Raw genomic sequence first — 12,388 nt, 5'->3', positions numbered from 1 at the left:
TTGCATTTTGGAAGCACGGTAAATGACAGTGCATGTTAACTGACCTGGGATGCGGGCTGTGAATTTCAGGTCTAAATGGGTCCCTGTGACAGATGTCATTGTGCTGCTGGGAGGGAAACAAATCTGTTGTGTCTACACCCCACTAGTGTTCTTCTATCATACATTATTAAATAAAGTATAAGTTATAGTGTAGAAATAATTCAATTTTGTCATTGAGTTATGCAAATATTGAGAACTAACTTGTAGTTAATTTGTTAGCTGCTCCTCTGTTAAAACAATAATTTTCTCAGAAAATTCTGATCTTTTTACGATCTAATCTTGCAAAGCCTTCGGTGAAAACATTGAACCATAAACTATTAAATATACATCTAGGAGCTAACTACCCATAGTTTATTACACTTTATAAACTCCTTCACAAATTATCTCTTAATAGTTTCTCATTGACAATTAATCAGTCACACATTGGAATGCTGTCTACAAGTCACATTAACAGTCTGCCCCTTTGTATCACCAGTATAATTGTTTCTTTCACACCATGTCATAATATTGGCCTCACAGCTACATCCAGTTACTGTAAAATCCATTTTAAATGATTGGAATTTAAATGGAAAGAAACTAGACTTAAAGAACTGCGCATATATATATAGCTAGGGTGCCTATGACCTTTGCTTAGTACTGTATTTGTCATCATAGAGTAGACAGCAGGAGCAAAGGATGGTGGGAATGGCAAGGATAGAGTGCCACTGAATGAGTGTGGGGCAGATGGCAGAAAAGGAGTGGTAGGGCAGGGTGGAGGTGGCATGGATGCAGACCAGGTTCCTGATGTTATTGATCATTATAGAATGTTACTCTGGTGCTTCCCACTCCTTTCCCTTTTCCCCAAACTGTCATTCCCCTCTCCCCAACCCTTTCTCTCTCTCAATACACAACAGAGACCCAAATCAGAATTAGGTTTATCATCACTCACATTTGTCATGAAATTTGTTTTTGTTTTGTTGCAGCAGTACAGTGCAATACATAAAATTACTACAGTACTGTGCAATAGTCTTTGGCACCCTACCTGTATTTATATGGTGGCGGCACAGTAGCATAGTGATTAGCACAACGATTTACAGTACCAGTGACCCAAGTTCAATTCGCACCACTGCCTGTAATGAACTTGTACATTCTCCTTGCAACTGAGTGGGTTTCCTCTGGGTGCTCTGGTTTCCTCCCATAGTCCAAAGACATACTGGTTGGTAGTTTAATTACAAGTTGTCCCATAATTAGGCTAGGGTTGAATCAGAGATTGCAGGGCAGCGTGGCTTAAGGGCTGGAAGAGCCCAGTCTGTACTGTACCTCAATAAATAAATAAATAGACAGACAAATACATGTGCCTTAGACTTTTGCACAGTACTGTAAATATACAGAAAATGCCATTGTGGATATTACCATTAAATAAATACTTTAATTAAACTTCAGCTTATCTCAATATTAGTGCAGTAAAATGTGATTTGAAGATCTAAGTTAAAACACAATGTTTTGGGGGTTAAAAGAAATATCAAAACAAAACCAAACTTTCTGATGTGAGTCACCAAATTGTCAAAACAAAAAACACATTTGATGACTGGATCTGTTACAGGAAGTTGAGATTGATAGTTGACAAGAATCTAGTGTAGTGTTTAATTAATAATCATGCAAAATGTTGAAAATCTACATCAGAATAATGAATAAAAGAGAGCAGCTATCAGGGTCAATTTCACACCAAGCACTGTAAAAATGTCCTTATTAGAATGTTTAGTGACCTCATTAAGATTCCACCACAACAGGCAGATTTTATGCTTTTGTTATCCCACTGCTCAATATGCAATTAACCGACTGAAAACATATTAGAAGATTAGTAATTTTAGAAAGTATGCTTACAATTTCATGAAACGACTGGGGAAGAATAGCATGAAAGGCCACATCAATTGGGAAAGCCTGCAATTTGTGAGTGCAAACGGTAGCAAAAGGGAAATTTATGTTCCTTCCTGTTGGCACTTTCACCATATGCAGGGAGTGGGGTGGAGTGGCAAGCTTGGTCTCATAGCAATAACAGTCACCTCTATCAAACAAGTATCCCAAGACGGTCCAAACGACCAATATGGGAAAATTAAAAGCAGCATGAAATAAAGCAAAGGAAGAAAATGCATCTACCTTTTTCCAGAGTGCAGAAATTCTGTACAAATGTATGCCATCACCATTCCTACGTCAGTGTCCTCTGGTGTAAAACTGAGAGGCAAATGGGAAGTTCATTTGGAGTGAGTCTGGCCTCCGCCACTTGGATTGATAACCACTCCAGAGGTGGTACAGACAAGTCAGGTACACCACCTTCTGACCCTGACATGTCTCCTATTTCTGTGTTTGTTTCTTCTGCACAGAAACCTGAAAGATACCAAAGCAAGAGTGACTATTAATGATTCTCTATGCATAACATTTAATTAGACAAGACAACAATTATATTTTCGAAAGTATTGCTCTTCAGAATTTTTTTTTGTTTATGATAGACCAATTGAAGCTGAACACAAATATAATTTTAGACTACTTGTATCATGTAGGAATTCAGAGAAACAAGAAATTAACTTTTATTGAATATAATGTGTTTAATTGCATAATGGTAATTATCGGACATCATGATTCAGCTCATTTTCTAACAGGTGGAAGCTAACAGTTATCAACAAGGATAGCACACTTAACTGAGTACACAAATGACAAGTACTTGTGCCTTCCTCGCTGGTCCTGTAGTACTCACTCCTGCAGTACAATTATTCCGCTCAGCTTTGTAAATGAATTGGGGCACACCAATGGAACCCCATTCCTGAATCTTTTGGAGTCATTAATATGTAGGTGGTTTTACATGCAACTTAATTGATGTGTCTTTATGATGTATTTTAAATGTCAGCCCTCAGACAAATTTTTCCCAGTGTGTGCAACCCTAATTTTCTAAGGATATTGGTGTGTGCTTCTTTTTTTTTTCTCATTCATTTAATTTGGCTATTATTAGACTGAAATCATTGCCCATCTTTAACTTAATATCAATGGAATTCATACCTTTCCTACCCAACTGAGTTCACCTCTAACTTTTTAGATATCCTCCTTCCCCTACTCCCACCATTTTATTTTGGCATCTTTCCCCTATCTTTCCTGTCCTGAAGAAGGGACTTCGCCCAAAACGTCAACTGTTTGTTCATTATTTCTGGATATTTTTGTTTTTGTTTTTCAGGAAGAAGAAATTAACAGATGTGATTTATTTGCAGGGTAGCATTCCTTTAAAAGAGCATGAGGCATTAGCAAATTTGCTGAAACCTCTTTAAACATTAAGACTGTGGGCATTTTATTAGTTCCCTGTCATCAACATACTGTCAAAGTAGTCTTTGCAAATCTGATATGGGATTTCAAATGAAAAAAAAACACAATTGGAAAACATAGAACTAAAAGAGGGGGAATAAATCAAACAAGGAAATTAAAGACAACAATCTATCTAGCCCATTTGTCTGTGTTCCAGCTATTTCACAGAGAAATGCATAGTGGATTATCAGAAACAGTTGATTTTTTTATTATTGGATAAGAGGTTCATTTTGAACATCCAAATCCAACTTTATTCCCTTTAGTTTGATTGGATTTTTAAAACTCTAACCAGGCAAGATGTAATGGATTACACATTTAACCATAAGATATACAGTAGGAGTAGAATTAGGCTATTTGTCCCATCAAATCTGCTTCACTATTTCATCATGGCTAATCCAATTGTCCTCTCAGCTCCAATCTCCTGTCTTCTCCCCATATCCTTTCATGCCCTGAGCAATCAAGATTCTAGCAACCTCTACATTAAATATACATAACTTGGCCTCCACAGTTGACTGTGGTAAAGAATTCCACAGATTCACCACTCTTTGACTAAAGAACTTCCTCCTGATCTCCATTCTTAAAGGACACCCCTCCATTCTGAGGCTCTGACATCTGGACTTAGACTCTCCCACCATAGGAAACATCCTCTCTCCACATCCATTCTATCAAGGCCTTTCACCATTCAAGAGGTTTCAATGAGATCATCCCTCAATCTTCTGAATTCTAGTGACTATAGGTCCAGAACCAACAAACTCTTTTCATATTACAAGCCATTTAATCATGGATTTATATTTGTGAACCTCCTTTGAACCTCTCCAGTTTCAGCATATTCCTTTTAAGATAGAGGGCCCAAAACTGCTCACAAAACTCCAGTGTTTTATAAAGTCTCAACGTTATATCCTTGCTTTCATATTCTAGGTCTCTTGAAATGAATGCTAATGTTGCACTTGCCGTCCTCATCACAGACTCAACCTGCAAACTAAACTTTAGGGAATCCTGCACAAGGATTCCCAAGAACTTTTGTGCCTCAGTTTTTTGCATGTTCTTTCCATTTAGAAAACAGTCAACCTTTTCATTTCTTCCACCAAGGTGCATGACCATACATTTCTCAACACTGTATTCCATCTGCCATTTCCTTGCCCATTCTCCTAATCTGCCTAAGTCCTTATGTACCTTATCTACTTCCTCAAAACTATCTGCCTCTCCACCTGTCTTCATATCATCTGCAAACTTTACAACAAAGCCATCAATTTCATCATCCAAATCATTGACATATAAAAAGAATTCCAACACAGACCCTTGTGGAGTACCAGTAGTCACTGGCAGACAGCCGGTAAAGGCTCCATTTATTCACACTCCTTGCCTCCTGCTAATCAGCCACTGCCTTATCCATGCGAGAATCTTTCCTGGAATACCATGGGCTTGTAGCTTATTAAGCAGCCTCATGTATGGCACCTTGTCAAAGGCCTTCTGAAGATCCAAATACTCAACATCAACCAATTCTCCTTTGTCTATCCTGCTTGTTATTTCTTCAAAGAATTCCAACAGATTTGTCAGGCAAGATTTTATCTTGACGAAACCAAGCTGATTATGGCCTATTTTATTATGTTCCTCCAAGTACCCTGAAGACCTTATCCTTAATAATCGACTCCAAGACCTTCCCAACCAGAGAGGTCAGACTAACTGGACTATGATTTCCTTCCTTTTGCCTTCTTGAAGAGTGGAGTGACATTTGCAACTTTCTGGTCTTCCAAAACCATTCCAGAATCTAGTGACTCTTGAAAGATCATTACTAATGCCGCCACAATCTCTTCAGTCACCTCTTTCAAAACGCTGGGTTAAAGCACCATCTGGTCCAGGTAGCTTATCCACCTTCAGACCTTTCAATTTCCCAAAAACCTTTTCTCTAGTAGTGTAACTTCACACACTTCATGACCCCTGGAACCTCCTCCATACTGTTAGTATCTTCCACAGTGAAGCCAGATGCAAAATACTCATTCATTTTGTCCGTCATTACTACCTCTCCAGCATTGTTTTCCTGTGGTCCGATATTGACCCTTGACTCTCTTTTACACTTTAGGTATCTGAAGAAAATTTTTGTATCCACTTCAATATTATTGGCTAGCTTACTTTCATATTCCATCTTTACCTTTGTAATTAAATTACTTTTTACTTGCCTTCTGTTGCTTTTTAAAACCTTCCCAATCCTCTAACTTCCCACTATCTTTTGCAGTATTATATGCCCTCTCTTTGGCTTTTTATGTTAGCTTTGACTTCGCTTATTAGCCACGGTTATGGTCACCTTTCCTTTAAAATACCTCTTCCTCTTTGGGATGTATATATCCTGTGCCTTCCAAATTACTTCCAGAAATTCCAGCCATTGCTCTCTGCCATCTAGTGTTCTTCTCCAACAATTTCTGGGCAATTCCTCTCTCATGCCTCTGTAATTCCCTCTACTCAACCACAAGCTGCACTAAAAAGCTATCTCATAGTCACTCGAGAAATCAAGAGCTTATGGTCACCAATATTTGCTTGAATTCCTGAATTACATTAGCATTATTATTTTCCTTTTAGCCTTGGATAACTGAGATTAATTGCATTACCACTGCTGCTGGAGAACAGATTCTGCTAAACACTTCACAAAAAAAATACAAGTATTTTAGAAAATAATAATTCTGGTATTAACTAGAAGAAAAATGAGATGTTATAAAATGATGTATGCAGATTTTCTACCAAGATTCAACTAAACTTCTGAGTGGAGTGATGAATATTCATCAAAACATGGAACAGCACTTGCACAGCACCTCTCTTGTAAGCTGATCAAAGAAGAGCAATGTTAGCTTAAGTGTTAAGTTTAAGTGCTCCTTGAGAACAAAGTGCAGCAGAAATGTTTTACCATTTTGTTGGTGTACAGTTGTAACATTTGGAGTGCAGCTCAATATAGTTATTTCACCAATGTCTGGAACAACTTACACCCAGGCCATGCTCTCTTCTCGCTGCTGTCATCAGGAACAAAGTACAGGAGCCTCAGGACTCACACAACCTGATTCAGAAATAGTTATTTCTCCTCCACCATCAGCCTCTTGAATCAGTGGGGATAACTTCACTCAATTTCACTCACCCCATCACTGAACTGTATCCTCAACATATGAACTCACTTTCAATGACTCTTCAACTCATGTTCTCAATATTTATTATTTATTTATTTATTATTGTTTCTTTTTTTTCTTTTGTACAATATTTGCACAGTTTGCTGTCTTTTGCACATTGGTTATTTGCACATCCTGTTGGTGTGATCTTTCAACAATTCCATTATCTTTCTTGGATTTACTGAGTATGCCTACAAGAAAATGAATCTCAGGATTGTATGTAGTGACATACATGTACTTTGGTAATAAGTTTACTTTGAACTTTGGATGCTGTCTAACCTACTGAGTTCCTCCAGCATTTTGTTTATGTAACTATGTATGGAATGACGTGGTGAAGTGTTTCAGAAAGCACTTAAGAACCGGCTACATTGCAATAGGTTCAGAATCACATTTGGCCCAGAATGGGTGAGGAACATGAATTTCCTTCCCTATATAAGCAAAGTGCCAGAGAACAAACAGCAGGAAGTCGCAATATATCGATAAACCATATGTTTAGTTCCAGTACTCTACTCATTTCTGGGCAAGAGAATGAAAAGGAAAAGATGGAAGAGATTTACAATAAAATTTCCAGGATTGGGCTGGAGAAGTTTTGACGAATAGGGATAGCAAACAATCAGTCAAGAGTTGTTTAAAATCATGAAAGCCAAGATAAAATAAACAAAGAGAAATACAATAGTTTCCAATATTTGAAAGATTAACAGTTAAAAGGCCAAAATTTAAGAAGCTTGGCTAATGGAGCAGAGTTGACATGATGAGTAATTTTTTTAGGGATCAACTGGTTAAAATTTGGAATATATTAATACAGCACTACAGCGCAGAAACAGGCCCTTCATCCTATCTATTCTGTGCTGAATGATTATTTTGCCTAGTCATATCCCATTGCTGGTGATTCAATAATAGTTTTTTAAAAGAGCTTGGAGGGAAAAAAAACAAGGACAAGGAAGAGGAGTAGGACTGAACTCAGTTGGCCAAATGGCTTATTCATTTTGCTGATCCCATTGTTCAGTAGCTTTCAGGATTGAGACTTAATGCTCCTGAGTGGAACATTCATTTCTGTCAAACTCACTGCATCTGAATTGGACCCCAGAATAAAGGGGAATAAAATGCCACCTTTTCCAGTGCTTGGTTCATTCTTACTGTTGAGCTAGAAAGCTGTGATTTTAATCTCCGTTAATTATTTAAGAATAATTAAGCAAAAGTGAGAATGTTTCAGTGTTGGATGCATTCCTTTGGGTTAATGTGTTAAATTAATTACCTACCAATCAATTCAGATGGCTGTAAAACATCCCATGGCATTAACTGGAACAGTAAGTTTTCTTGTTTCTTGACGTTCTTGTTAGCAAGCCTCCTTAACAAATCTTGAGAGAAGGTGAACTCTCTGAATTATATCTGATGAAAAGCCATTATGTAAAATTTTGACTCAGCTTCTCTCTCACCCACAGACGTTAGACATGCTGGGTATTTTGCAGCATTTTCTATGATTATTGCATATTTCCAATATTTGCTGGCTTTTTATCTGCTTTTAAAAATAAACAGTTTATTCTCATACTATTTGTGAGCTATTTCTTTATGAACTAATTTGTGATCATGTTCATCAGCACAGCTGGAATTCATAATCAATCCTTTGGTTAAAAGCACATTTTGGGCTTCTGAGAATGTGAGACATGAAAGTTCATTCTTCCACTTTGATAAGTCATTGAGAGGCGACTTTTAGCATATACACACACAACACTGATTCTTGAGAATTTGGATAAACAGGTTTTAATTTTGAAAAGAAAAAAATTTAAATGTTAAGAAATCTAAACTTATATGTTTATAGAACAAGGTCTCAGCAATCAAGCAATATTTTGGTGCAACCTCCTGATTTTGTAATTTTTTCATAAAATATGTGTTTTCCTGTCATTACTTAGATTTTGTCAACAAAGCTAATTATTCCTATTTATTTAGTCATATAGATTTAGAGCTTTTAAATCATTGTGTCTACACCATAGGTACACATATATGCTGTTAAATGTTGAATATTCACTTTTGTTCATTTTTTAGACTATTTCATGTGTACTCCTTTAAAAACTCTTATATCATGCAAATTTTATCATTAGTATTAAATATGCAAAATAACAATTTTGGACATAAAAACATTTTTAATTTTAAAGAGACAATTACTTTAATAAATCAACTGTTTTAGAGGAACAGATTGTAAGCATACTAATTTAAACCAAAGAAAGTTCCATCTGACGGTGGTGAATGAGACCTGACGGTGGTGACTGAGACCTGACGGTAGTGGCAGTGGCCTAATTAAAACAAACAATTCCAACCTTTTCACTACTCAAGTCAATGCTTCCTTGCTTAACAACTTTATTTAACAATTTGGTACAACAAATAACAATTTGTTATGTACATTTTATCCTTCTGTAAAATATTAACAACAGTAAACAGCAAAATAAAAACTACAGTACAACTGCAATGTTTAAGCATAAACATCAGAAAACACACCAGGAACTAAAAAAATTTCCATCCATTTCTTGGCTTGAAAATCTTCGAAAATGTTCAGTCAGCTCTATCAGGAAGTAGATTATTAATATGCTCCTCCTCTATGAAGTCCATGACTTCAGCAGACAGGTGGTAGATCTCCCTCATCCTGCTTGCACAACCCGGTGATGATGGCTCCATCAGTTTGACCAGAATATCTTCAACTAGTACGAAGCAGATATCCTTTCCACCTGGTTTTGGATGGAAGCATGTGTTGGGCCCAGGAGGGTGGAAAAACTCCACTTGAACATCTTGATGATGAGCATCCACAGTGACAGCCTTTGCTAACCACCAATTTTGGTCATAAATGACTGCAAGACAATCTCCACAATTAATGACACCAGCAGATATATCTGTCGTGGTCCTGTCAGGACCACTCTGGGGTTCCTGCTCCATTTCCTCCATCAGTTTTCTCTTACACTCTCTTGACTCTTGCTGTCTACGTTTCCATGCCTTTCTCTTACTCCTCCTCTCCTCCTTTCCCTTTCATTCAAATCACTGACAGTTTTTACAGAAACATAGAAACATAGAAAATAGGTGCAGGAGTAGGCCATTCGGCCCATTGAGCCTGCACCATTATTCAGTATGATCATGGCTGATCATCCAACTCAGAACCCTGTACCTACCTTCTCTCCATACCCCCGATCCCTTTAGCCACAAGGGCCATATCTAACTCCTTCTTAAATATAGCCAATGAACTGGCCTCAACTGTTTCCTGTGGCAGAGAATTCCACAGATTCACCACTCTCTGTGTGAAGAAGTTTTTCCTCATATCGGTCCTAAAACGCTTCCCCTTTATCCTCAAACTGTGACCCCTCGATCTGGACTTCCCCAACATCGGAAACAATCTTCCTGCATCTAGTCTGTCCAATCCCTTTAGAATTTTATACGTTTCAATCAGATCCCCCCTCAATCTTCTAAATTCCAGAGAGTATAAGTCTAGTCGATCCAGTCTTTCATCATATGAAAGTCCTGCCATCCCAGGAATCAGTCTGGTGAACCTTCTTTGTACTCCCTCTATGGCAAGAATGTCTTTCATCAGATTAAGGGACCAAAACTGCACACAATACTCCATGTGTGGTCTCACCAAGGCCTTGTACATCTGCAGTAGTACCTTCCTGCTCCTGTACTTGAATCCTCTTGCTATGAATGCCAGCATACCATTCGCCTTTTTCACCTGTACGCCCACTTTCAATGACTGGTGTACGTTGCACCTCCCCTTTTCCTAATCGGCCACCATTCAGATAATAATCTGTTTTCCTGTTCTTGCCACCAAAGCGGATAACCTCACATTTATCCACATTAAATTGCATCTGCCATGAATTTGCCCACTCATCTAACCTATCCAAGTCACCCTGCATCCTCTTAGCATCCTCCTCACATCTAACACTGCCGCCCAGCTTCGTGTCATCCACAAACTTGGAGATGCTGCATTTAATTCCCTCGTCTAAGTCAATATATATTGTAAACAACTGGGGACCCAGCACTAAGCCTTGCAGTACCCCATTAGTCACTGCCTGCCGTTCTGAAAGGTCCCATTTATTCCCACTCTTTACTTCCTGCCAACCAATCCGTTATCCACATCAATACCATACCCCCAATACCGTGTGCTTTAAGTTTGCACACTAATGTCCTGTGTGGGACCTTGTCAAAAGCCTTTTGAAAATCCAAATTCAGGCGTCCCCCGCTTTTCGAACGTTCGCTTTACGAAACCTCACTGTTACGAAAGACCTACATTAGTACCCTGTTTTCGCTTTCAGAAGGTGTTTTCACTGTTACGGGAAAAAAGCAGCGCACAAAAAAAAAAATCAGTGCGCGATAAAAGACCCCGCGCAGCCGCTCTCCCCCAGATTCGGAACGGCATTGCTTTAACACGTTGCATTGAGCAGCCGTTAGCAAGAGGAGTTCTAAGGTATCGGAAAAGCCTAAAAGAGCTCGTAAGGGTGTCACACTTAGCGTAAAACTAGACATAATTAAGCGTTTTGATCGTGGTGAACGAAGTAAGGACAACGTCAGTTTGGCTTGTGGAAGCTGACGAACATGATGTTGAAGAGGTTTTGGCATCCCATGACCAAGAACTGACAGATGAAGAGCTGATGCAATTGGAAGAAAAAAGGATAACAATCGAAACCAAATGAGTAATGATAAAGTACGACTTTAATTTTGAAAGGGTATGTCGGTTTAGGGGATATTTGCAGGCTGGTTTGAGTCCTTACAGAGAACTGTGTGATAGAAAAATGCGCGAGGCTCAGCAGTCAAGCAAGCTTTCCACATCAGCCACAGCAGACAATGAATCTTGACCTCCAACATCGAGGCGGGCAGAGATGAGCTGCTTGCTCTAATGGAAACAGACAATGACGAGATGACACCCCAGTGTCCCACCACCCCAACCCCCAGGCCACAGACAGATACCGATTCCCGGAGAATGCAACGGTAGCTGGGAGGCACACAGCACATCTTTAAGAAAAAAGCCGAAATAAACATGCTAATTAATTAGGTGCCGCCAACATGTAATTGTTGGCCCAGATCAGAGACGACGCAATCAGAAATCGGCACTGATCTGGGCCGACAATTACGTGCTGGGGGCACCTAATTAATTAGCATGTTTGTTTCGGCTTTTTTCAAGATGTGCTGTGTGCCTCCCGGCTACTGCTGGACCCCTGCATGCTTCGTGGCAATGTATCGCTCGGCGGACTGGAGGGTGGGGGCCACTGCACTACCCAAACTCCGACTCAGCCTAACACACCATCATCAGTGTGCTTGGCGCTGTCCCGATTCCGGTAAGTGATACTACACTGTACATACATTATTTCTACTTTATATCGGCTGTGTATTTTTACATATTATTTGGTATGATTTGGCAGCTTCATAGCTTAAAGGTTACTGGAGAGCGCTTGCGCCGAGTTTTTGCCAACAGTGCTTGCATGAGATTTTCTGCTGACAGTGCTTGCATGAGATTTTCGCTACGGAGGACAGTGCAGTAATGATTGTGGAAAAGTATTTCTACTTTATATAGGCTGTATATTTATCATATCATTCCTGCTTTTACTATATGTTACTGTTATTTGAGGTTTTATGTGTTATTTGGCATGATTTGGTAGGTTATTTTTGGATCTGCGAATGCTCACAAAACTTTCCCATATAAATAAATGGTAATTGCTTCTTCGCTTTACGACATTTCGGCTTACGAACTGTTTCATAGGAACGCTCTACCTTCGGATGGCAGGGGAAACCTGTATACCACATCCACTGGTTCTCCCCTATCCACTCTACTAGTTACATCCTCAAAAATTCTATCAGATTCGTCAGACATGATTTTCCTTTCACAAATCCATGCTGACTTT

The sequence above is a fragment of the Mobula birostris genome, chromosome 15 (genome assembly GCF_030028105.1).
Source record: "Mobula birostris isolate sMobBir1 chromosome 15, sMobBir1.hap1, whole genome shotgun sequence".
Taxonomy (NCBI): domain Eukaryota; kingdom Metazoa; phylum Chordata; class Chondrichthyes; order Myliobatiformes; family Myliobatidae; genus Mobula; species Mobula birostris.
Note: the sequence above shows the minus strand (reverse complement) of the source record.